This window comes from Canis lupus, chromosome 17 (genome assembly GCF_048164855.1).
Source record: "Canis lupus baileyi chromosome 17, mCanLup2.hap1, whole genome shotgun sequence".
Lineage (NCBI taxonomy): Eukaryota > Metazoa > Chordata > Mammalia > Carnivora > Canidae > Canis > Canis lupus.
The window spans coordinates 32,883,565-32,908,645 of NC_132854.1; the positions used below are offsets into that span (position 1 = coordinate 32,883,565).

Genomic DNA, 25,081 nt, shown 5'->3' on the forward strand with positions numbered 1-25,081 from the left:
AGAATGTAAAATTACACTGCCACTCTAAACAGAACAAAATAAAACTAGACCTGCAACTATTGTACAACCCAGCAATTGCACTCGTGGACATTTATCCCAGAGAAATGAAAACTTATGTTTACATAAAACCTGGTGCACTAATATTTGCGACAACTTTACTCATAATAGCCCCAAACAGGAAACAACACAGATATCATATAATGGGCGAATGGTGAAATAAACTGTGATACATTTAACCCATGGAGTACTACTCAGCGGTAAAAAAGGAATGATCTATTGATTTGTGCAGCAATCTAGATGACTATCCAGGGAATTATACTAAATATAAAAATACAATTCCAAAATATTGCATGCTATATGTTTCCATTTATATAACATGCTTGAAATAACAACATTGCCAAAATGGAGGAAAGTTGAGTAGTTGCCAGGGTTTAAGAAGAGATTGGGGCATGCAGGAAGCAGATATGAGCTATAAAAGGGCAACACAAACCTTGTGATGAACTATATTTTCACTGTATTAATGTCAATATCCTGGTTGAGGTATTATAAGTTAGTTACCATCAGAGAAAACTGGGTTAAGAGTGCACACAGTCTCTCTGTTTTATTTTTTATAACTGCATATGAACCCACAATTATCTCAAAATAAAAAGTATATGGAGAGAAAGTAAGACACAACAGTATCTGAAAAACATAGTGACTTCTAGTTACATTTTGCACTATATGATGAAATGGTATTGTGTTACTAAAAACATTAAAAAAATAAAACCCATATAATTTTAGGCTTCTTTAAATGTCTAGAATATTGAAGTTGGTGGTTTCTATTTTGAGCTAGCCGTTTTAAGTGGCATGATACCAAGTTCTGGGCACTGCATTTTAAGAGGAATTTAAAGGAAATTCAAATCCAAGATATAAGATGAAGAAGACACTAGAAATCAGGTCATACATGAAATAATGATGAAATAGTGTTTACCCACAACAGAGGAGGTAATGGACACGAGACTGTACTCTTTAATTATCTGAAGAATTACTCCCATGAAGGAATTTGATTTCTCTGTAAAACCCAAAGGAATAAAAATAGGATCAACTGGTAGGAAGGTACAAGAAGAGAGATTTCAGTTTGGTTACCAGGGGCTCGTGGGTAGGAGGAATGAAAGAGGTTGGTTAAAGAGTACAAACTTTCAGTTATATGATGAATAAGTTCTGGGGATCTAAGGTACAGTGGCATGGTGATTATAATTAATACTGTATTATATATATGAAAATTGTGGAAAGAGTAGGTCTTAAATATTCCCACCATAAAAGAGAAATATGTAACCTGATGGAGGTATTAGCTAATGCTATAGCAATAATCATTTTGAGGTATATATATCACTTATATATTGAGAGAGAAAGAACAAGAGAGAAAAGGAGGAGGAAGGGGGGAGCTGCTATCATTGTTTTTTTTTTTAAAAGATTTATTTATTCATGAGAGACACAGAGAGAGAGGCAGAGACATAGCAGAGGGAGAAGCAGGCTCCCTGCCAGGAGCCTGATGTGGGACTTGATCTCAGGACCCCAGGATCACGACCTGAGCCAAAGGCACTCAACCACTGAGCCACCAAGGTGCCCCTACTATCATTGTTTAAGTGCATGAATGATCCCCTTAGCTTCTAATCTACCAGTGGCCCAGGTGGTGAGGAGTTCATTGCATGAATTTGGAGAAGGCCCTCGTCCCCTACTTCAGTGCTATATACTGTAATCAGGTCCTTAAAGTAGCTAGCTCTGCTTTTGCCCATGAGCACACAAAGTCTCTTTAGAAGAACATCATTAGCTTCTGTATGACTTCATTCCCTGCCTGGCAGACACCATTCCACCTCTCCATTTTTCTTTCCTTTCTGACTTTTCCCTCCATCTAACCTTTCTCCTCTATCCCCATCCTGCCCCCACAGAAGTAAAAGTGGAAATGATTGAAGACAAATAGAAATTGGTATAAGCAGGATATTAAAAGTATCTAACAGCTGTGTGGAATGGCATCAGATGATCAAAATGGTTGTGAACACAGTTTTGGAGTTCCCCTTCCATCTGGCATTTAATGCTGTTGGTTAATGGTTGTTGGATTTGTTATGCATCATTGTAGAGGGCCTGGGCAGGAGAGAATGGCACCTGAGGGCTCAGGGAAGAAGCTAGAAATCAACCAACATAAATTAGTGACAATCTGTATGGCCATCCTGATGTATACATGGAATATCATTCCATGTCTGAGAGAGAGGATGAGTAAGTAAGGGGTAAGGGTATGGGGGAAGGGAGTGATGAAGGCAGCAGTATTAACAAAAGCCAGACAAAAATGTCTGGTACTTAAATATATATTTGCCTAGGACTCACCCATGGTGAATCTTTAATCTTGTTTGAAGGCCTTTTCCCAAATGTTCTGCTGGTTTCCAGATGAGAATTTTCTCATTTTTCACCTCCGCTACCCCCATTCACATCCATCCACCTAATTCATGTGTCCTTTAAGAATGTGAACTTATTCGAGTTTTAGCCTACCCAAACTATAATTAGGAAGCTTCGTTGCAAATTTGCTGAAGGAAAAGAGCATTACAGAAATTTAGTTTCAAGTGAATTAAAATGTATTTCATTTTCCTCTGCGTGATAAGACCAAAAGATTGTGATGTGGTAAACAGTGAGTGAATAGAAATTGGGTTCGGTTTATCTCATTGTCCTGCCAATCATTTATATGTTACTTGATTTCACTGAACCTTAATTTCCTCCTCTACAGGGAGGGAGTGAGGATAATACTCTAAATTAATAAGTGTTTAAAACACAAAATAGGCAAAAGTAAGAAGACAATAAATTTAATAGCAGATAAAATTATAGTGGAAAAAAAGTTGAATATAAGTTGTTTCTTAGTTTTGTAACTTTTGAGAAACCTTATAGCTTTTATTTACATTTATTATACTGAATATATGTCATGACTAAAGTCTGTCATTATCCACTGACATAGCAGGTTGAAAGTAAAGTAACATATAACTAGTTTATTTTATAAATATTTGGTATTCTCATTAGAAACAATTAACATTCAAAGGTAAGGTTAAGAGAAAAGTCAATAAGCCTTAGGATAAATGAAAGTCAAGCACAAGCTATCATTTTACAACCTTCAAATAGAATTTTGCAGCTTAAAAAATCAGTTCATCTTTGTTAACATTGGTTACTGCTTGGTACTATGCTTACAGACATTTTTCTTCTTTATTCTCTTTGAACTTTTCCTGAAAGGAGTATGCATTAATTTTTTGATCAGAATAATAAAAAATTTATTGAAAATAACTGGAAAACTAGTAAGTAGAATACAGAAGAATAAAAATAATGTGGTAGTCTTTGGTGGCCTTAAGTCTTTGTTAGATGGTAGTACACTAAATTTACATAATTGGAATCAAAGTAATTTGAACTTAATTTTTTTAGAATGAATATTTTCATATAACTGAGGGAAAATAAGCTATATATTTTGAAGATGAGATTTAAAAAGGATATTTCCACACCAATTAGTCATTCCATTCACATTGAAACACTCATAATTTAAGAGTGTGTGTGTGTGTGTGTGATGTATAAAAAGCTTGTGTTGTTTCTTTTGTATGGTAGATATCTTTGATAGAAGATCACTTAGTCCAACTGAGCTATGTGATATGATACATATAAACGGGAAAATAGCCTCTCACTTAAGTTATTTATTCAAACTCTCTAAATACTGTAAATAAGAAAGCTATATTTAGATATCACATCTCTATATTCTCACGTGGGCATTGAGCTGTAAAGCAAACTTGTTTTTTTTAAAGATGATTAGGGTCATGAGAGAGATGGAAAGTTTCTTTACGTTGTCTTGGTTTGTCAAGATTTCCTTTGGATTACAGGTAAGGCAACCAGTGGAAACACCTGCCTAACACTCCTTTTGACAGAATAGAAATTAAGGTGCAGTCCAAATGAGGTAAATATAAGAAATATGCCTCCAAGAAACAAATTAAATGAAATCCTTTAAAAAGAACCTAAAAATTCCAAATGATAAGAAATAACAATTTTATTATATCACTCTCAGGGAAGGAAGGACAAAAGGAAGGAAAGAAGGAAGGAAGGAAAGAAAGAAAGAAAGAAAGAAAGAAAGAAAGAAAGAAAGAAAGAAAGAAAGAAAGGCAGACAGGCAGGCAGGCAACATGGCCTAAAGAAAACAAGTGATGTAAAGAAAAATGGCAAATTTTAATTTCATTGGTGAGATAAAATTCTTAATATGATTAGAAGGATTTCTTCTTTATGGCTTATATTGACATTTCAAACAGTTCTTTTTTTTAAATAAATTTATTTTTTATTGGTGTTCAATTTGCCAACATATAGAATAACACCAGTACTCATTCCATCAAGTGCCCCCCTCAGTGCCTGTCACCCAGTCACCCCCATCCCCCACCCACCTCCTCTTCCACCACCCCTAGTTCATTTCCCAGAGTTAGGAGTCTCTCATGTTCTGTCTCCCTTTCTGATATTTCCCACTCATTTTTTCTCCCTTCCCCTTCATTCCCTTTCACTATGTTTTACAAACAAGTTCTTATTCGGCATCCTCTGCAATACAGAGGAAAATATCAAGCATTTCTGTTGCTGTTTCTATTTTTTTCCTTTGTTTGCTTGTTTGTTTAAATTTCTCCCCATTACATTGTGATTCAGATCATCTCATGTTAGAATATGAGCTCAGGATTTGAGGAACACTGGCTTGGAGACTGCACACATCACTGAGTTGAGGTATACAAATGGTATCCTAGTTTCAGACAACGAAGAGATGTCATCCAGGAGGACAAGAGTGAGCAAGCGTGTGGATGCTCACGCAAGAGCAGGGGAGTTTGGAAGTAGAAATACTGTGAAAATTCCGGAAGGATATATCAAAAGCTAGTAGTAGGACCCCAGACTTGAGGCTGAACTCGTTTTGATGTGAAAGAGATCAAAAGGGATGGAAAGATCAGTATAGGCTCTCAGTTTGAAGAAACTAGCTTGGTAGAAAGGAGATTCAATATAAGAACTAAGTGATAGAATCTGGCATACAAGGTTGAAAGCTACATGTAGGATGGCTCACCTTTGCCCAGATGTCCTTAGACAGTAACTCAGATGGCAGGAAAAAATACATTTATGCTTCTTGTAAATTTAGAATTACTAATTTTTTGTGAAATATCTACCAGGCCCCACATACTAAACTTTTTATCTTTGAATATAGATCACTTAGTCTCTTCAGTAATCTTCCTGAATTAACACACAAAAATTTACTTAAAGATTAAAAACACACAGCTCAACTCTTCACTTTGAGCTTTTGATATTCTTTTTTTTTATAAATTTATTTTTTTAAAGAATATTATTTATTTATTCATGAGAGACACAGAGAGAGAAAGAGGCAGAGACACAGGCAGAGGGAGAAGCAGGCTCCATGCAGGGAGCCCGATGCAGGACTCGATCCTGGGACTCTGGGATCATGCCCAGGCCAAAGGCAGATGCCCAATCACTGAGCCACCCAGGCATCCCAAGCTTCTGATATTCTATATTCATCTGGTCTCCAAGGAAATTGGATTCAATGTTCTGACAAAATTCTTGGCCATTCAGAACTCATTACAAACACAGGTTATATGTCAAGGCTAAGCATCTCATTACAACTCCATTGGGTATGTGCAAATCTTCATAAAACTCAGCATCAGTTGAGAGAAAATGGGAGAATAATGACATGAACTGAACATAGGAGACCTATGCCATCCATTCCAAAGCTTAGAACCATTCCGTGTGTTAGATGCCTTCATCATTAATTTCTTGCCCATTGTATTTTATTTTGTTAGTAGTAAAGGTTCTAAGAAAAAGCGTTTTTATTACGAAATGTCAATTCTCTGTTGATCTGCATTGCCATCATCACATGTCCTTTATTCTGTTAACAGTCCCTTCCTACTGCTTGTCCCTTCCTACTGCTGAGCTGAAAATTTTTATTATCTTTTTAGTTTCTTACTACTTTCACTCAATCCTAGGAAAACTGCATGTACATATATGCAACTTCACTGACAACTACAATGTCTTCCCCTTTACTAGGAAGATCTTTGCTTTGAGATTAACTTCATTAATATTCATTTGCTGTGAAAGAGCTAGAGTCACATTTCTGCTTTACAAAAATGAACATAAAATCTATATTCTAATTTTGGTCAGATAGTGATATACTGACCTATTGAAACAAATCATATCAAGCTTGAGGATTTCTGTAAAAAAATCCCAATGCATAATAAGCATTCTAATCATTTCACAGTTAAAAATATCTACACATCCTTTTTCTTGATTTAATACCCTATATGTATGCATAGTCCATTTTGGAATCACTGGTTTTAAAATTGGAATTAATTAACACAATTTTGAAGAATTCCCTTATATTCTTTTTGAATATTGTAGTTAATATTGATAAGCCATTTTTATAGGGCTTTCCTGAACTTTTGATGATTTAAGTGGTATATATGTTGCATAAAACCTGAGCTTCATTTTAATGCAAAGCATTAAAGAAAGCTTTTATTGCTTTTCATCATGTTTTCTGTATCATTGCTAGTACTGAGTTAAAAATGACTAGGATTCTCATAACTATTGCCAAATTGTTTTTTTTTCAAATTTACTTATTCCTTATATAAGTGATTCATACCTATCTCCCCAATGAGATAATTTTTGCCATCCTCACCATGAGAAATAAATAGAAACCCCCATTTTATAGATTAGTAAGCAGGCCGACCTTTAAATTAGTGATGTTGATACCAAACTGAGAGCTCTCTATTCTGGGGTATTATTAATATCTCTTAAACTTTTGAGAGACTTTTAACCTATTTGGCTTGTTTTTAACTTATTTAACTAATCTCATGTGGGAAATTCATTCAATCTGTAAATTGATGGGAAGATTGTAAGTTTTACATGAATAGAGACTTTGTTTTACTCACTGAAATATCTTTCTCACCAAGGAACTGTCACTGACATAGAGTAGGCACCCAATAAATATATATTGAATAAAATATTAAACCTGAATGCTAAATTATCTACATTGTTTTAGATTGTTTCTTTTTTATGAGAATAATGAAAACATTGCCAACAAGAATAAATAACCAATGCCCAAACCATTTTATTCTAAGTGAAGATTTGTTACTTCTCTATCCTAAAATACAACTATAAAATCTGGCTTAACATTTAATAACTGAAACAGTGAGAGTGTATCATTCAGATACAGTTGCAGCAGTCAGATTTACTTGCAGAGAACAGAATTCACTCTACAAGCTTAAGCAGAAGGGATGTATAATAGTGTATTAAACAGCCAAAGAATTGTTAGAAATGCTAGAGACACAGAATGTAGACTGAGCTAGGAAGAACATGGACAAACTGGAATGCCATGGTAATTTTGCCTTGATTAGAAAGCTGTAGAATCAGAAAGTTGCAGTGAGACTGGGAAATTGGTGATTACTGTTGCTGTAATCTACACAAAAGAAAATGAAATCTCTGACCTTGCCTTTTTCCACCTCTAACTTAGTCAAGATACAGAAATATATCTGCTTAATGGAATCTCGAGTACATCAAGAATACTAGCTGCAAGAGATTCTGGGAAATATGCTTTTAGCATATAAGCCCCAATATCATATAAAAGCACACAGTCCACTATAAATGGCTTAGAACTTCATCTCCCCAACAACATGGTGGCTCCATCAAATTTAGTTTTCCAATTCCTTTCTAATAAATTAAAAAGTCAAGAATTAGACCAATCCAAGATTATTGGACATGTGGAATCTGACTGGCTTTTTCATGACCTGCCAGTCACATATGAAATGGTGAAACCAAATCTCTAGAATAGAATGCCACAATATATTTAGAAAGCCATATTTAATGTAATGCCACTCTCAGATTAGACATTTTGCCCAATTAACATTTGCAAAGCATAGAAGACAGTATAATACTCTAGCTGAAACAGAAGTAGAAACAAATCAGTAGGAAAAAAATGTATCCAGAAAGAACAGTTTCAGAAGATGCTGCCCAGTTTTAGTACAGTGGAAACTGTAGCAGCTGGCTGACCACCCTGGCATCCAGATTATACTATCTACATGACTTTAGTAAATCTCCTAACCTCTATGTGCTTAATTTTCTCATCAGTAAAGTAGGGTAAATAAAGTAAGTAGAGTATCACTTATTGAGCTTTCTCAGGATTAATTGGGTTAGATTTTACCTGGAGCATTTTAATAGGTATACAATAAATATCAGCTATTATAACTAGTTAATAAGTCAAATTTTTATCTAATACTTACTCTCAGCTTTAGGGCCTGAGACAAAATAAGGCCCAAGCCAACTCTCAAGGTACTTAAAATCTAATTTGGAAGAGCCTGCATTACAAGATGTGAGAAAGTATTATTTGTGAATAGCAAAAATAACAGAGACAGTATGATTTTGGTTTGTTTTGTTTTGAGTAAAGGTAAAGGCCTATAAAGACTAGAAAGTGGAGTTCTCACAGATAGCAGCAGCCTTGATAAACAGAAACTGCCAGTGTAAAATAAGGTTGATCTACTGGGCAGCATAGAAAACACTATTGGACACAGATGGATCTCTCCAGCCAAGCTAATAATTAAAAACAAAAATTATCACAGGTCATAACATCTTCTAGGACTTAGAAGAAATATGATTGTAGATAAAATGGATCAGGCCTTTTAGTTTTTGTTTAGATAATGTTTTTCCTATCAGCAAATAACAGCAGTAATCAGGCTTTCATTCAGCTGTTCTTATTCAGCATTTGTGTAATAAAGAAGGGAGTGGGGTGAAATTAAAACCTCAAAATATATCAATACAACCTGCTTCCAAAAGTAAATCCAAGGTAGGCTGCCTACCCAATATAGCATTAAAGGTGACCATAAGAAATGTGATCGTAGATACATTCAAAGATGCATGACTATGGCAACCTGAATCTGACAAGAAAGATCCAATTTATGTGGAATTTCATATTACTGTAAAAGTGTTAGAAAAATATTCATTTTAATAAGACATTGCTGTGAAAGATTATCTGGAGAGAATATGTGAGACATTTCTTAACAAATCCTCTTAGGATGAATGAATATTTCTTTTCATGTAGCCATGTGCTTCACATCAAGGAAACTATAATTATTTAATAGTCTAATTAAAGTTTTTTATCTGAGATTGCAGTAAACATCTGATTCCCAAAATTCAAAGGAAACAGTATTTTCAACATACATTGGTGAGTCTCTGTTACAAGCTTAATGCTTATCAGGTGCTCTAAGAATACAAAGTTTAAGATGAGGTTCCTGTTTTTATAAATTTTCAATCTACTTGATAGAGTAAGTTACACATGGATGAAGGCAAATAATCAAAGTTAAATAAGACAAAAATATAAGGTAACATGATTAAATATATATACTAGATTTTAAAGGTTAAATATAATTATTCAGAGACTTGAGATTGCTAAGATAGGATATAGACCCAAAAAAAGGAAAAAAAAATATTTGTAGGGGGTGGGATGTTGACAGGCATTGAAGAGAATTAGTAGAGAGGAAGAAAGGGACATTCCAGCAGTGGGAAAGAGAATGATCAAAATGTATTTGAGAGAATCTGTAAAGCTAATATTGCTGAAGTAGAGAATATTATTCAGAGTGGCCCAATAGAAATAAGAAAGAAAATGCCTTTTTGGGACAGATTGTAGAAGTCTTTGAATAGCTGGATAAGGAGCCAGTGTATAAGGGAATACCACTGCAGGATATTTGGCAGGGAAGTAAAAAATGAAATGGGTCTGGCAACAGGAATGCAATAATTTGTATGGAGGGAGACAAGTTGGATGAGAATTTTACAGAAAGTCAGACTTGATGTGCCGAGGGTCTAAACTAGACTGACAGCTGCGAGTACAGAAAGGGAATGTGGAGGTGAAAGGCAGTTTCTAAGGAAGAACGGAGAGCATGGTGCTTATTAGGAAATAATTGGTGGCATTTTAAAAATGATGAAAGTGTTTTTAGTTCCTAATAAAATAGAAAGAGAAAGATGAGGATGGGGAAAGGGAGAGGTTTGACTATTTTTCAGGTAGATTCCAAGGAGAAAAACCTAAAAATTGTGGACAAGATTTTTTTAAATTAATTTTCTAAAACAACAAGCAAAGGTAAATATATGTTTTTATTTTCCAAATAGAAATAAACTGAGAGGAGCTTTTTGACATTGTTAAGTTGTCCATAAGACTCTTGGATTAACACTACTCAGAGTTCCACTAATGGTAATTTTGGTAAAAGAATGAAGACCAGTAACTAATTGCTACATAATGGTCATCTAAAGTATCCACCCATTATTGGTTCACAAGATGACTCACTGTGTTGACAATTGTAGCACCACTGACTTTATAGAATACTTGCTGGAGCTTAGTTGCATTTCTATGATTCTTCTGGGGGGATCACTCACATGGGCAAATATCAATTTACCATAAAATAATCTCAGTAAATAAGCCAACAGTAAACATCATGAATACAGAAAGAAGAGGTACGCATGCGACAAAGTGGATTTCTGAGTGGGATGAATGTAAAGAAGTCTGCACTGACAGGTAGGAGTCTTTAGGAAAGAATTTAATTTTCCTGGCCAGATTCCTTCATGGCCAATAGTTTGTGAGCAATAATAGAAACATCAGGCATAAAATGAAAAATATTGATATATTCTCCATTTAAAAGGGGCTTAATTTAGCATGAGTATGCACGTGGCTTGATCAAATATATTATCTGAATTACTTGCAAGGCATATTTCCATGGATCAAAGGTTAACTTGTTGCTATGATTACTGTGGAAAAACTAGGCCTAACTGGTGCCTAACTGAGAGATTCTCCAAGTGTCACTTGATGTATTAAATAAGGAGCTACCAACATGGGGGCAGATCCAATTTTGATGTCTCTGTTAGAAGCTGTTTACTGAAAACTATCAGAAGAGTTAAATGGTAGGAGAAAGATACAACTGTAAGAAAGAAAAAAAGAGTGGGTAACTGAATAAATGACTGGGGGAAATGAATGAGTTCTCCTTGCTGTAAGTTCTCCCAATGTGGAATCTCTACAGTTTTATACTGTTGCTGGGTATTGTGAGTTCCCTCTTGAAGCAGTGCCCTTTCAGTTCTGATACAGATGACTGTGAAGCAAAATGCAGGGGCCATCTGGGAAAACAGGTGTAAAATGGGCCAACTAATTACAGCCTTGTCAACTCACGGCTACAAGGCAACCAGTGACTGCCCTTTTAGTGAATTTGGGGTGATTTCGACCAATTTTATTAAGAAATAGCACATAAGGGGAAAAGATATATGTCACAGAGGGAAACAAGACCAAGATTGTAATCTTTTTTGATCTGAAGAGAGAAAGTGAAGGAATTTTTAGGAAATGGACCATTAAGCCAAACACAGAAAGAGAAAGATGGATAGCTTGTTTCAGGGCTACCTCCTACTCTATTTTATTTGCTGGAACTACATAGTCAGACTTGATCAAAAAAGGAACCCCCAGATGGGCAATGTAGCTTTCCCATTCATAATCCACACCAGTAGATTCAGCAGGCTTCCCAGCAATCTTTTATGAAACTATAGCTACAAACACTCTCTGGATCACAACCAGAAAATAAAAAATCTCTATTATCCTGAAATATTCAGTGGCAAACAAAATTTTAATGTCTGGGACAATAGCCACATTTCAATTCCCACATCCTGGGTCTTTTCTTTAAAATCATCACAAAATGGAAGCAGACTATAAATCCCAAAGGGAAAGAAAAGTTATTACCAGGATCTATAGGGCTGTTTACTCCCCATACTATGCTTTGCCTGGAGGCCAGGAATATAGCATTTTATCAGAGCCCTGCTCAGTGAAGTGGAGGACACATATCCAGATGGCAGAGTCACCTGCTTCTAGGCAATGCATAGAAGCAATTATTGTTGTTTGGCTTTAGTCCAGAGCAAAAATAAAGAGTTTAATATGTTAGGCCCAATAACTATATTCTGGTTGATCCAGGAAGTTTTAGAGAAATAATATATTTTCAGGAGGAAGTTTCATTTTGAACTATAATTGGTAAAACAAACAACAAAAAAAATTCCCTCAAAATCCATCAATATTTCTAATAATAATTGTGCTGGCTTATTTTGAATCAGAACATTCTTTAAAAAAAAAAAACCTTCAAATCAGGGTTCTTTGGTAATATTTTAGAATGTGTCTTTATTTACAGCAGTAAAGATGTCAACTACCACTTCTAAAAAAGAGACCTATAAGATAATAAACATAGATATGTTCATACTTGGAAAATAGGTATTTTAGGTAGAGCCAGGTTTGCTTGAGAATAATTTAATGTCTCTGTACCTACAATTCTTAATTTACTAACTTAATTAATGCTAAGTTTTTCTTAGCAGAAAATTATTTCTGCTAGACTCATGACCATAAATTGCCTATCATTTCTTACATGATGTATAATTTTCTAATTCATCTAACTTTTTTAAATAAAGAAGAAAGGTAGCCCTCTCCTACCTTTTTTCTAAAAGTACTTAAGGAGGTATCCAAAAATATGTAGAAAATAAAAAAATAAATAAACAGATGAAGAAATTGAGAAAGATGACAAGAGACATTTCCAGGTTGTTCTTTAGAAATAATGATTCATACTTTGCTCCTTCCTTCATTGTGTGTCCTCCCTCTATTCTATGACTACCTTCTCCCTTGGCGGGTGGGGTGGGAAGTGTAGCATACATTGTGTTTGTTCCTACCAACTGCATTAATCTCTGGAGATTTGGGGTCCAAGAGAGATATATGACATGCCAGTATAGGAGATATATGTCATGCCAATATAAACAGTAGCCAACAGCATTCTAATATTCTCATGGAATGAAATTTCCCCGGATCCAATTCACCAACATTTAGAATAAAAAGATTCTTAACACTGTGTTACTGTAAAGTCTTTAAAACATGAATTAAAAAAATATTTTCAGATTAATTCTTGGACATGTTTTAAAGAAAATGAAACACCTAAAATATTCTACTAAGATCCTTCCTTTTTCTTTTCTCATTTAAATTGTAGTCTCTTAGTGTCTACAACATCTGTTCCAAGAGTCAAACATGTATATAGTTCCTCAACAAATGTCTGTTGAGTATTTAGTATGAATTACATATTGATCTAGTTCATCATTGTCCCCTGACATAGGTAAACAGCTAACAGGCAACTAGTTATGTCATATTTTCTCTGTTGCAACCACTAACTCAATTTCTTCTTGTGACCTCCCTTCATAATGATTAGCACGGAAATTGAGAGACAAGGAGAGTTGGTAGTAAATGAGGGGCTCCACAGCAGTGGCAAGTGGAGCTAGAAAATTGAGGGCATGAAGAACATAGAAATCAGCATTTAAAAAAAAAAAAAAGAAATCAGCATATCTTGCTCATTATTTGCTTTGGGGACAAGTGTAGAAAGAGGTATCAAGATTAATTGACAGCTTTCTAACTTGTACAATCCAGAACATGGACGCCATTCACCAAACAGGAAACACCAGAAAAGGAGCCATTGGGAGATAGGGCTGGCGAATGTGAGCTCAATTCTCCTTTCAATACTGCATTTAACCAATACTAGAACATTTAAGTTAGAAATGTCTAATAGATCATGGATGTGCTTGTATGGGTCCAGTGAAGTGGACAGGAGGACCAGATTGAAAGTTTTCAGCAATTAAATTATGAGATGAAGCAGGAGGGGAATGGGAACCTAGGCCAAGGTTAGAACCCTGTGGAATATCAACATGTAAGGAACAACCAACAGAAGAATACATTTAGAAAGCTGAGAGTAAGAACACAAGAATTCTGTCTTAGCCTTGAACCTCAGACAGTGCTTTGGTGCAGGTAGTTTATCTTGGTAAGTTTTCCAGAGAATAGGAGTGGGGACTGGGAAGAGCTGAAGAAGGAGGGAGAGTCAATCTGAGATGTCTTACTGAGCTCGCCACCACTATGGGCAACAGTTCAGTGCTTCTGGGTACCTCTAAGAAGCCATATATAATGCACCCCCAAAACTGTCCAAACCAAGAGACATAAAGAAGAAAAAATTATTCTTTGGTTCTGATCCCCATAGTCAAGATGTGCCCTTTGGGTTGTTAGATCTCTTGTACTTCCATGTTTATGCCTATTTCAGAATGACTGAAAGGGTCCACATAGCTAACTCATGAGGTGGTAGGAAGGAAGTCCCGGGATAGAAATAGAGAGATATATGAGGTGAGATGTTTTCATGTTACAAGTGTGTGTAGCTGAGTGCCACAGCAATACCCGGAATAAAAAGAAAGGCCAAGAGGATAAGAAGAGGGGCACACATTAACACCACTCATATCTATTCATGTACCACATTAAACACAATCAAATATACTTTGATTTAGTAACTATCTGCAATCTTTAAAACAAAACAGAATATACAAGGGTAAATGGAACAAGCTGCAGTCCCAGTTAATGTTTTGTTTTGTTTTTAATGTTTTTATTAGTATCCATCATCTTTTCTTCTACTACCCACCCTGGATTTCTCTCATCTTAAGACAGCACTTAAGTGGGTGTAGCTTGTTCGCTTGCCTGATGTGATGACTTCATCCATGAGAAGATGGAGTTCATAGTTGCTTGTTCTTGTTGCATTGTGACTGCTGCAATTGCAGGTTCACAGTTATCACTGGACAGACACTGGACAGACTGTATTCTTTGGAGTCTGACAGCAATCAACTTGCTTGCCACCAAGTGACTGGCTGGAATTCTCAAGGATGGAGCCTGAACAAAGTCTCTATTGGTTTCTGTTGCTGCTGAGAGAAATGTAGCGAGGTCAAGTTTAGTGAAAGGGAGACCATTCAGTTGGGCCCTGCATAGCTCTCTTCCTGCAACCATGGTTTATTATTCTGGGTCCATTTGGGAAAGATAAGTCATACATAGTTTGAACAGGGAAAGTTTAATATAAAGAATTATTAACTATAGCTTGATTGTGGTGTTCATTTTAATATATATATGTGTATATATATATTGTACACTTTATATATATATAATTTTTATTTGCCAATTTTACCACAATAAAGCTGAAAAAACAGAATAATTAGCTGTAAGAAAGTACTTGAGTAATTTGGGATAGGCTAATAACAAATGAAGATAAATCTAAAAATACAGGGATGGCAGATATAAGGAGTAGCCACAGCTCCTAGGACTGAGATAGAGCACCAAAAGAAAAAGCCCTCCATCCCCAGGGCTATAATATAGACCTTATTGATGATAACATGGCTGGGGCTTACTGGATGGCAGTAAAGTCACTGTGATGTCAAGCCAGCAGAAATCTGTTCTATAATGTGTTGGGGAAAGTTGTTCATGGAGAAGTGTATTTTGTAGAAGGCTACAAGATCCTTGGAAAAAGAGGAAACTATAGGCTTCTGGGTGCTACTGACAGCTGTAAAATGCAGGAGTCAAAGCTGGAGAAGACAGCAAACTACAGGAGTCTGCAAACAAGTACACTGCAACCAAGAAGGAACACTTGCAAGGTCTCTCCCACCCTCTACAGTAACAAAACCTAACTGTGCCATCGGGCAAAGCATGAATATTTAAAAGGTCCAGATTTGCTTTCATGAAGTAAGCAAAAAGGGTAAATTTGGAGCTGAGAGGCAGTGGTTCCATAACCAGCACACATGGCCATATTACTCATGGGCCCATTGCACAAGGACTAGGTCTCAGAGAGAATCAGGCTGACATTCATAGGACATATATACCCATGTACATGCTTTTAAAATGGTCCTTTATGAAGGATAGTCTCTCATAGACATTAACACCAAGTACAGAAATTGCCACACTTTGAGGTCCTTCCCAATTGTCCATTCATATTTCTTTTTCCCCAGGCTTCTTTGTTTCCAGTCTTCCAGTGTTGTTGCCTCCCATCTCTGGATCAACCAGCTAAGCCATTCACCACCATGCAGGAGACTTTATATATCTGTACCTCAGTCCGTATCTGCCTTTAAATAAGATGAATAGCTGAGTGAAGTAAGTCAATCAGAGAAGGACAAACATTATATGTTCTCATTCATTTGGGGAATATAAATAATAGTGAAAGGGAATATAAGGGAAGGGAGAAGAAATGTGTGGGAAATATCAGAAAGGGAGACAGAACGTAAAGACTGCTAACTCTGGGAAATGAACTAGGAGTGGTGGAAGGGGAGGAGGGCGGGGGGTGGGAGTGAATGGGTGACGGGCACTGGGGGTTATTCTGTATGTTGGTAAATTGAAACCAATAAAAAATAAATTAAAAAAAATAAATAAATAAGATGAATGAATGACCAACCTCACAGCTTCAAGTTCTGCCCACTGGAAGGGTTGCCCTTTACTACTATCCTACAGGGTCACCTCTGAGTTGGGTTATAATGTGGTGATAGGGTTGAAATATCAGGAATGGCCTATTTGTGAAGTAAGCCTTTTCCTTCCCTGTGAATTGGTCATAGGGACCTCTACCGTGAAACCATGGGAACAATTGAAAGAGAAGCATCAATGAGAGCATCATTACAACTGCTTTAGCTGCCATTGGAATCTGGGCTATATGCTCCTGAAACTTGCATGTTTTCTTCAGGCCTGCTTAGGCCTATGCATCACCTATCATATAATAGATTGTTACTGCAGTAGCCCAAACTTATGGAATGGTGTATTTGCTAACCCTCAACTAGTGAGTGATAGCATTTTTTATCTCATTGTCAGTTTCCCACAGTAAGGCACTCCGTCGCTATTGATCCCAGTGGCATGCCAAGAACTGCTTTTTAACACATGAGTAGTTCTCTGCAACAGAGACCATGCCCTGCTCAGAACCCAGCCATCTATACTAGAACTAGCCTTCCTAATAGGGTTTGCCAAAGAAGCATGTGATTTTTTTTTTTTTTCATTGTAAGGTCCTTAGCACCACAAGGCCCCTGGATCACATGACATGAGGCTGCCACTGATCACCACAGCCATTGCTAAAGTAAAAGAGAGCCAAGAAAAAAAAAAAAAAAAAGCCAAGAGGATATAAGGTGGCACATAAAATGCATCCAATGTAAGTAGTAAGGGAAGTACAGAACAGGATTATAGAGATAAAGGGATATAAGATATTTAAGAAAAAGATGCCAACAGTAAATGCTTATTTTCTGCAAAATAAGTTCAGCAAAAATGTATGTTAAATAGCAAAGTGAGCATGGGTGAAGAAACATGTCAGGTTTGCATTGTAGGAAGAACACAGGTTGGTATCAGTTGAAATGAGCAGTGTCCTTCATTTGTCTCTCAGCACAGTGGTGAGCCCTGGCAGGGTTATGGGCATACCATGTTATCAGCTCTCTTAGCACTTTGGGATAGCCAGGAGGGACCTGGGGCAGCCGGATCCTCTGAGACAGTCCCCATAGCCATTGACAGCTTTAGCCACTTATCATTTTCTATATGCACCATGGCATTAAAAAGAAAAAAATAGGAAGTACTGGGAGGTAGGAAGCAAAGAGAGTGTATCTGGTAAAATGTTTCATAAAAGCTGTTGGAGAAGAAGAGAAGGGAAGCATAACAATAGCCTGTGGAATCTCAGAATTTAAGGTTTGTTTTCTAAATATTTAGTATGAAGAGGTTTGTAATGTGTCTCTGCACTTAAAAAGAAAAGGAAGAGAAGGGAAGGTGGGGGGAGATAGCCATTAGGGAAGGAGAGATGGAACCAGGAACCAAATCCAATGGGGGAAAGGTTTTTTTGGAAATAATCCAGTACATTGGTGAATAGATTATTCTTAAATACAATGAAAGATTCTCGGAAGTTTTCCAAAGGAGATTTCAGAACATACTTTGGGGATAGCATTCTTTATGTAGCACCAAAGGAAGTGCCAGTCTCCAGTGGTTTCTTAAATATGACCTGGCTGGATTAAAAATATTTTCCATTTCTAAACTTTGCTTTGAATATTAATTAGAAGTTCATAGAAATAGAAGTTAAGTTGTCCCACTCAGCTGGAGAAGAGTCTGTAGAAGTTAACAAAAGTTCCAATAATATCCAGGACCAACAAGCTCTCAAAACTAGCAGGGATTTATTGAAGAGGTAAAGTCATGTAAACCCATATAAGATGATGAATCCAGAAAAAAAACAAAAACAAAAACAAAAAAACCCTGCTGTTTCTAACCTCAGCTGACATTTTACAGTGATACAAGATTATTCATTACCTGAAGACGTGTTTGCTATTTCTGTCATCATATCAGTTTTACTTGGCTTGATTTTCCAAATTGATTGAAGTAATTGAGGGCTTATAGGCCATAACGGTATTATATTAGATACTTAAGGGCTTTTTTCCCTTTTATTGTGGTTATGTTTGTCTCTTAAGTAGTCATTACTCAGAAGTTTTTTAAAAACCTATTAACTAATAGATCTATAAACATATTCTAAAGGTCTCTGCATAATTTTTATAGTGTTTTTAAAAATCAGTTGTATCTATTTTTATTAGCCAGAATAGATTCACTGTGCATATATATGTATTTTTATGTATATAATCTATATTATATTTTTAAAAGATTTTATTTATTCATGAGAGAGAGAGAGAGAGAGAGGCAGAGACACAGGCAGAGGGAGGAGCAGGCTCCATGCAGGGAGCCTGATATGGGACTTGATCCCCAGACTCCAGGATCACACCCTGGGCTGAAGGCAGGCACTAAACTGCTGAGCCACCCAGGGATCCCTATTATGTTATGTTATGTTATGTTATGTTATGTTATGTTATGTTATGTTATGTTATATTAATTAGTATACATCATATATTATTGCAAGCTTTTATTTTCCAATAGGCAGAACTGCCAAAAGTTCTAAAGATAGAGGGCGCCTAGGTGGCAGAGTCTTGGTTTCAACTCAGGCTGTGATCCCAGGGACATAAGATTGAGCCCTGCGCCAGACTCCATGCTCAGATGGATTGGGATTTTCTCTCCCTTCTCCTACTGCCCCTCCCCACTGCTTTCTTGCCTATTCTTTCCTTCTCTCTCTCAAATAAATAAATAAATCTTAAAAAAAAAAAAAAAGGTTCTAAGGATAATTTTGACATTTTAGTAAGATTTTTGTTTTCATTATCTCTGTTGATAGATTCTATTGTTAATCTCATTCTATTGATTCTGCTTTCCTATTTTGCATACTGACATCTTATTTGATTCTGGAAAATGCATCTTTTCTTGTTTGTCTCATTATTAGTATGTATCTACTGTGCAGAGCTCACAAGAATTCTTCATTGTTTGCTGGATGAAATACACATAAGTCTGGGATGCCTGGGTGGCTCAGCAGTTGAGCATCTGCCTTTGGCACAGGTCGTGAACCAGGAGTCCTGGGATCGAGTCCCACATCAGGCTTTGCGCATGGGGCCTGCTTTTCCCTCTGCCTATGTCTCTGCCTCTCTGTGTCTCTCATGAATAAATAAATAAAATATTTTTAAAAAGAAATACACATAAGTCTCTATCCCCCAGGCAACTCAACTAGAAAGAATCAAGTTACTTTCATATAATAAATATGATGTACCAGTAAATAGTAAAACAATGAAAGCAATGTGACAGCCTAGTATAAACAACAATTTATATAAAAAAAAAAGAGAAAATTGAGGTTAATTTAGAAGCAGTGGTAAAATCAGAGAAAGACAATTTGAATGGAGAGTGAGGGCAGAATGAGGGGGGCATGGCAGGTGGATAGTCCAAGCTCTGTTGACAGAGAACAAAGTAGCTAGAATTGTACAATATCAGGACTGAAAAAAACTTAGAGATGATTTGGTCTGTTCCCCTCAGTGCACTGAGGAATACTGACATAAAGAGAGCCACCAGGCACCTGTTTGTAATATCAGTCCAAGAAGCTGAATTCAGTAGTCTGTTTTGAAGGACTTCCAAAACTAGAGCGTTATAAAAAAAACCCACAATGTTTCATTACATACACAACATTCCTGTATCCTCAGGAATACAGGATTCCTGAATGTTTGTGTCCCTTCTGAATGACTATAGGTCTGAGCAGGATTATTTAATATATACAAATTCCGCATGAAATTGATGTTTTTTTTCACCTATGAAACATGAAGTTTTGGGTTTCATTGTATGGCATACTTCTCCCTTCCACAAAGTTCTCCTCTGTTCTATTTGCTTTGATATGAAAACTTGTTCTTTCACATACACACAAGCCATATAAGAAGAAGCCACATTTTGCAAATGGGAAATCTTTTTTTCTTTAAACCTCTGTGCTTCCTCCCGGTGCCTTTAGTAGAGGGCATCTCAACTTTATAGATGTAGTTGTAGCTCAGTCATACTTGGGACCATTTACTTTTTCAAAGCACAATATTGAAATTTGCATTAGATTAATGGTGATTTTACAAGTTTTTTTTCCCCAAAATATGTTTACATTAATAACTACAGGGCTTATTATGGGATTTTCTCTAAGTGAAGACCTTCTCCTCTCTACCTCCAGAGACTGAATGATATTGGGAAATTGAAATAAAGGTTTTGGGGAGTTTTGCTCTCATATTTAGTATGTTTGTGAAACCACAGAGCCCAATCATAGGACTTACAGGTATAATTTGAAGAGGAAGTAGTACAGACAAAGACAAAGGGAAGGCAGAGGGCCTAATGGAAAGGAATGTCGGCCTGGAATCTAATTGATTACTACCAATGTATTCTTTGGCAAGTTACTTTATATCTCCGAGTTCCAGTTTTATCTTCTACAAAATAATATTAGTAATAATAATAGTAACAGCAATAATAACAGCAATAGTAATAATAGAACTACCTCAAGGTATTTGGGATAAGAATACATGTAATAATAAAAATTAAGTCCTTAGCACAACAATCATTTGACAAATGATAGCTATTATTATCATTTCTCTATAGAGAGAATATACAGGGATATAGATCTATATTCACATGTATTTGTACATAATGACTTGTAATGAAACAAATTGGCATTTACACACTGGTCAGCTATTTTTGAAACAAAAATTCAGTCATACAGTCACATATTCTGTTAATGTGGGGTAAATACTTCAAGACAAAAAATAGTTTTAGGTATAAAGAGTTAACTATGTTGCACTAATACCAAATTTTTAAAATTATATTAATGACTAGACTCCATATGACATGACTACTGATAATTTATTGATCATAAAAGTAAAATATTAGTCTTTAAATTTTATCTGGCATTTTAAATTGTGTCAGCCAAGGTCTGTGTGCTATTAAATCCATAGCATTTAAAAATATTTCCTCATTAGTGACACTGCTGTAGTTATTGCTTTCATTCATGATCTTGGTTTATATTAATAAATGTTATATAAAGTTCAATATCTATTGCTGCCCATTATTTTTAGTCATGTGAAGGTAAGCATCATGATTTGTTGAAATATGAGGACCGCAGCTCAGATAACAAATGACTGTGCCTTAAGACATTTGAAGATAAAGCCAGTTCTTATACTAACTTTATTTTTTTAAAGATTTATTTATTTTAGAGAGAGCAAGCAAGTGGTGGGGAGGAACAGAGGGACAGGGAGAGAGAGAATCTCAAGCAGACTCCACAATTAACATGGAACTTAACATGGGGCTTGATATCCCACAACCCTAAGATCATGACCTGTGCCAAAATCAAGAGTCGGACACTTAACCAACTGAGCCACCGAGGTGCCCCATACTAACTTTATTTTATAGTAAGTTCTGCATTGATTTAAGTACACATGCATACATATGCTCTATATTATGATTGTTATTAGTAGTAGAAGTAGTGTTAATAGGTATAAAGGAGAATGGTTAAAAATAGTATATCTTACAATTATAATGTCATACTCATGTATTGCCCCAGAAACCTAACCATCATGCCTAAAGATGAGGAAATTTTTGAGACAAATGATTTTCTTCCGCAACTTTCCATGTTCCTTGAGTTATTTTAGTTAAAATTATATAGAAATCCAAAATTCTGCAGTTGGAAATTTTTCAGGTTAATTTCCATTGCAAACAATATTTTTAGTTTCTTAAAGAATAGGAAGCCAGTCTAATGCTTCCTTTCTCTCAACACTCAATAAGTATCCTTCTGTAAAGTTGCCATACATATTAGAGATTTAATGGAATCGCCATTTTAATGGAATCGCCATTTTTAATGTAATCGCCATTTTTCATGTAAAATCATGAATCTTTCATAGTTATATTAGGTTCTTGTCTTTCCATTTTAAAATAAAGATATTTAGATATTTATGAAATATATTTTTCATACTATGGTTGATTTGTCCTTTTTTTGTTTTGATATTTCTGAAAGTGCTTATTTAAAGTTGACAAAATTAAATTATAAAAGTTAAGTGTAAATATAATGGCCTTACTACAAAGTTTAGAGGCATTCCAATAGCTATCTGATTTTACAATTTATCCCCATGAAAAATACCAGTTCAAATCAGAAGGAGTAATGCCCCATCTACATGCATGGTCATAGCAGTAAGACAATCAAACTAGAAGATATTCAGTGCAGAGAGTACATTTTTCCAATCAGGGTGTTTTGTGTTTTGTTTTGGTGTGTGTTAACAGCAAGACTTTCATGCTTATAAAATAAATACCAGTTTAGAATGGTTGGTGGCTAGATTTGTCCAAGTCTTTTTTTTATGTAGTTTCAAACTGTTTCCTCCACAAATGTAACTTAATTGGTGGAGAATTTTTTTGTAAATTTTTTCTGTAGAGTTTATATCACATTGATTTTTGGTATTGTATACAGGTAAAACTTTTAAAAACCCTCTCACACAGCAATTTTGATTTTTAAGCCTTTCGTAAAGGAAATATGATTATGAGAAAAATACCTCCCTGAGGTTTTCAAATTAAGTTCTGAAAACAAATGAGAATGTTTCTCCAACCTGGGAGAGGAAGTAAAACAGTCAAAGAGAAGATTTCACCCAAGACCCATAATGGCCTCTATTAAGCATTCAATAAACATTATGAATTACTTTATGAATCAGACTTCTATGACAGTACAAAATGAGCTGGTCTTTCTGACGATAGAATTGGCCTTGCATTAAAGCATGAAGCTCAACCTTTGCAGAAACACCAGTGATAATTAGAATTAAATATAACAAGTAGATTTTATAGCCTTATTTTGGGTATGTATAGATCTTACTACTGACTCATGCTTTCAGATGGATAACTGGAACTGTGGATTCCACATGATGTGTATTCAGCTTTTGTTGTTCTGCAATATAAGAAGTAAATTTTAAAGTACAGGGGTGCCTGGGTGGCTCAGTCAGTTGAACAACTGCCTTCAGCCCCGGTCGTGATCCCATAGTCCTAGGATCTAGCCCCACATCAGGCTCCCTGTTCAGCGGGGAGCCTGCTTCTCTCCCTCCCTCCATAGCTCCCTCTGCTTCTCTCTCACGCTTTCTCTCTCTCTGTTAGATAAATAAATAAATGTGGAAAGCCTGGTCATAGTACCTAACATAAGTTTGTCTGAGCTTACTTTCTTTTTTTTTACAATATCGTCTTTAAATTACTTCTGTATACTACCTGAAGATGAGAGAAAAAGGAAATAATTATTTCTTTAATTCATGCTTATGGACATGAATTAATAGTTATAAGAAGAATTATAAGAGTAGGACACTTATTCAGGGAAAAATATTTCAGTGTTTTTGTTGGCTTTGGTTTTGTTTCTGTTTATTTTCTCAGAAGACATGTTGTTTTTATTTTCACTTACTTAGTCTGTAAGAAGTATTTATTCCAAGCAATATATTGAAAGTCAGTAAATTTTTCAGGCAAAAAAAAAAAAAAAAAAAAGCCATCAACTCATGATTACATTTTAGCTCATGACTGTCAATCATTAAAATTCATGTTATTACAGTTATTTCTAAATTTACAAAAAGACCCCTTTGTGTAAAAATGGCCTGGAGAAGTAATATAATATATAATTATGGTCCTTCTAAAAATGCTAATTACAGGACAAAGCTAAATATCTTCTCTATCATGACTGGAATAGCCACATGATTACTCCCTATTCTGCAGCTAATCAGGGGAACCTACTCTTGGCTTTTAACAATGGATCCCAATCCAATCAGTTGATTTAATTGCCTTTATATAGATTAATAAATATATGTAGGATATGACAACCTGATTACATATTTTAGTGTTTCATACATCTCAAAAACCAAGTTCCCAAATAATAAAATAGTATATGATAAAAAGACAAATGTATAGGAGAATCCTTAAAATAAAGATAAAAAAATAATAGCTAAGTAATGAAGGAAGGGACATATTTGAAAATCTAAGCCAAAATAACTTCTCTGTTTCATCATCAAATACACATCCAAAACAAAAAGAATCAATAAAAGCAGAATGATTCATCAAAAGAAGCCACTTTTACTTTTACTCAGCAGTATACTGCCCATGGTATTCCATTTCCCACGCTGTTTTGGTATTAGAACTGATGAATACATTTGTAGGACTTATAATTGGTATAGGATTTGATAAATTATAATTATGCAAACTTTATTTATTAAGATAGTCCTTAAATCCAGGTAAATATGCACAGTAGGATTTGGCAGGATATTGTCAATCAAGTAATATTTGTTTTGTTAGCATAAGAGAATGAGGTCTTCCTTCAGAATTAGGTTATCTAGGAATTATGATTTTTAAATTCATGCTTTGGTTTCTATAATATCCACTCCATGATTTCTGATCATTTGAGATTTGGAAAATGTGAATGTGAATTTTGTCACCAGACTATCTTGTGTTACCTATTCGTGAAACTTCCACATAGTCCAAATCAGATAAATTCAACCCCAGAAATTAATTAATAAACAACTAATTAATGAACACATTAATTAGTGGTATTTATTAATCAATCTCTGTGTGTTATACCTGTATCAGCATATGAGAAAGGAGGCAACAAGGTCATCTCAACTTTTTCAGTGTGTCAAAGAGTCAAATAGTGATCTACTTAGCTCTTCTGTTTACTGCCAAGTAGCCACAGACAATATGCAAACAAATGGATGTGTCTGTGTATAAATAAAATTTTATTTACAAAAACAGGCAGTGCTCGAATTTGGCTCACCTGTCATTGTTCACTAACCCTTGATCTAAATAAATAGAACAAATACTCAC

General features: G+C 35.4%; 1 long non-coding RNA gene across 4 annotated transcripts in view; it reads left to right on the top strand.

Annotated features, from left to right (window-relative positions):
* LOC140608014 (uncharacterized) overlaps positions 1 to 25,081 on the top strand; it is a 106,946-nt gene that overhangs the window by 14,163 nt on the left and 67,702 nt on the right. For all 4 annotated transcript variants that reach the window (XR_012009959.1, XR_012009961.1, XR_012009960.1 and 1 more), the window contains exon 2: positions 15,871 to 16,012. This is a non-coding gene — a long non-coding RNA (uncharacterized lncRNA). The remainder of the gene's footprint in view (positions 1 to 15,870; positions 16,013 to 25,081) is intronic.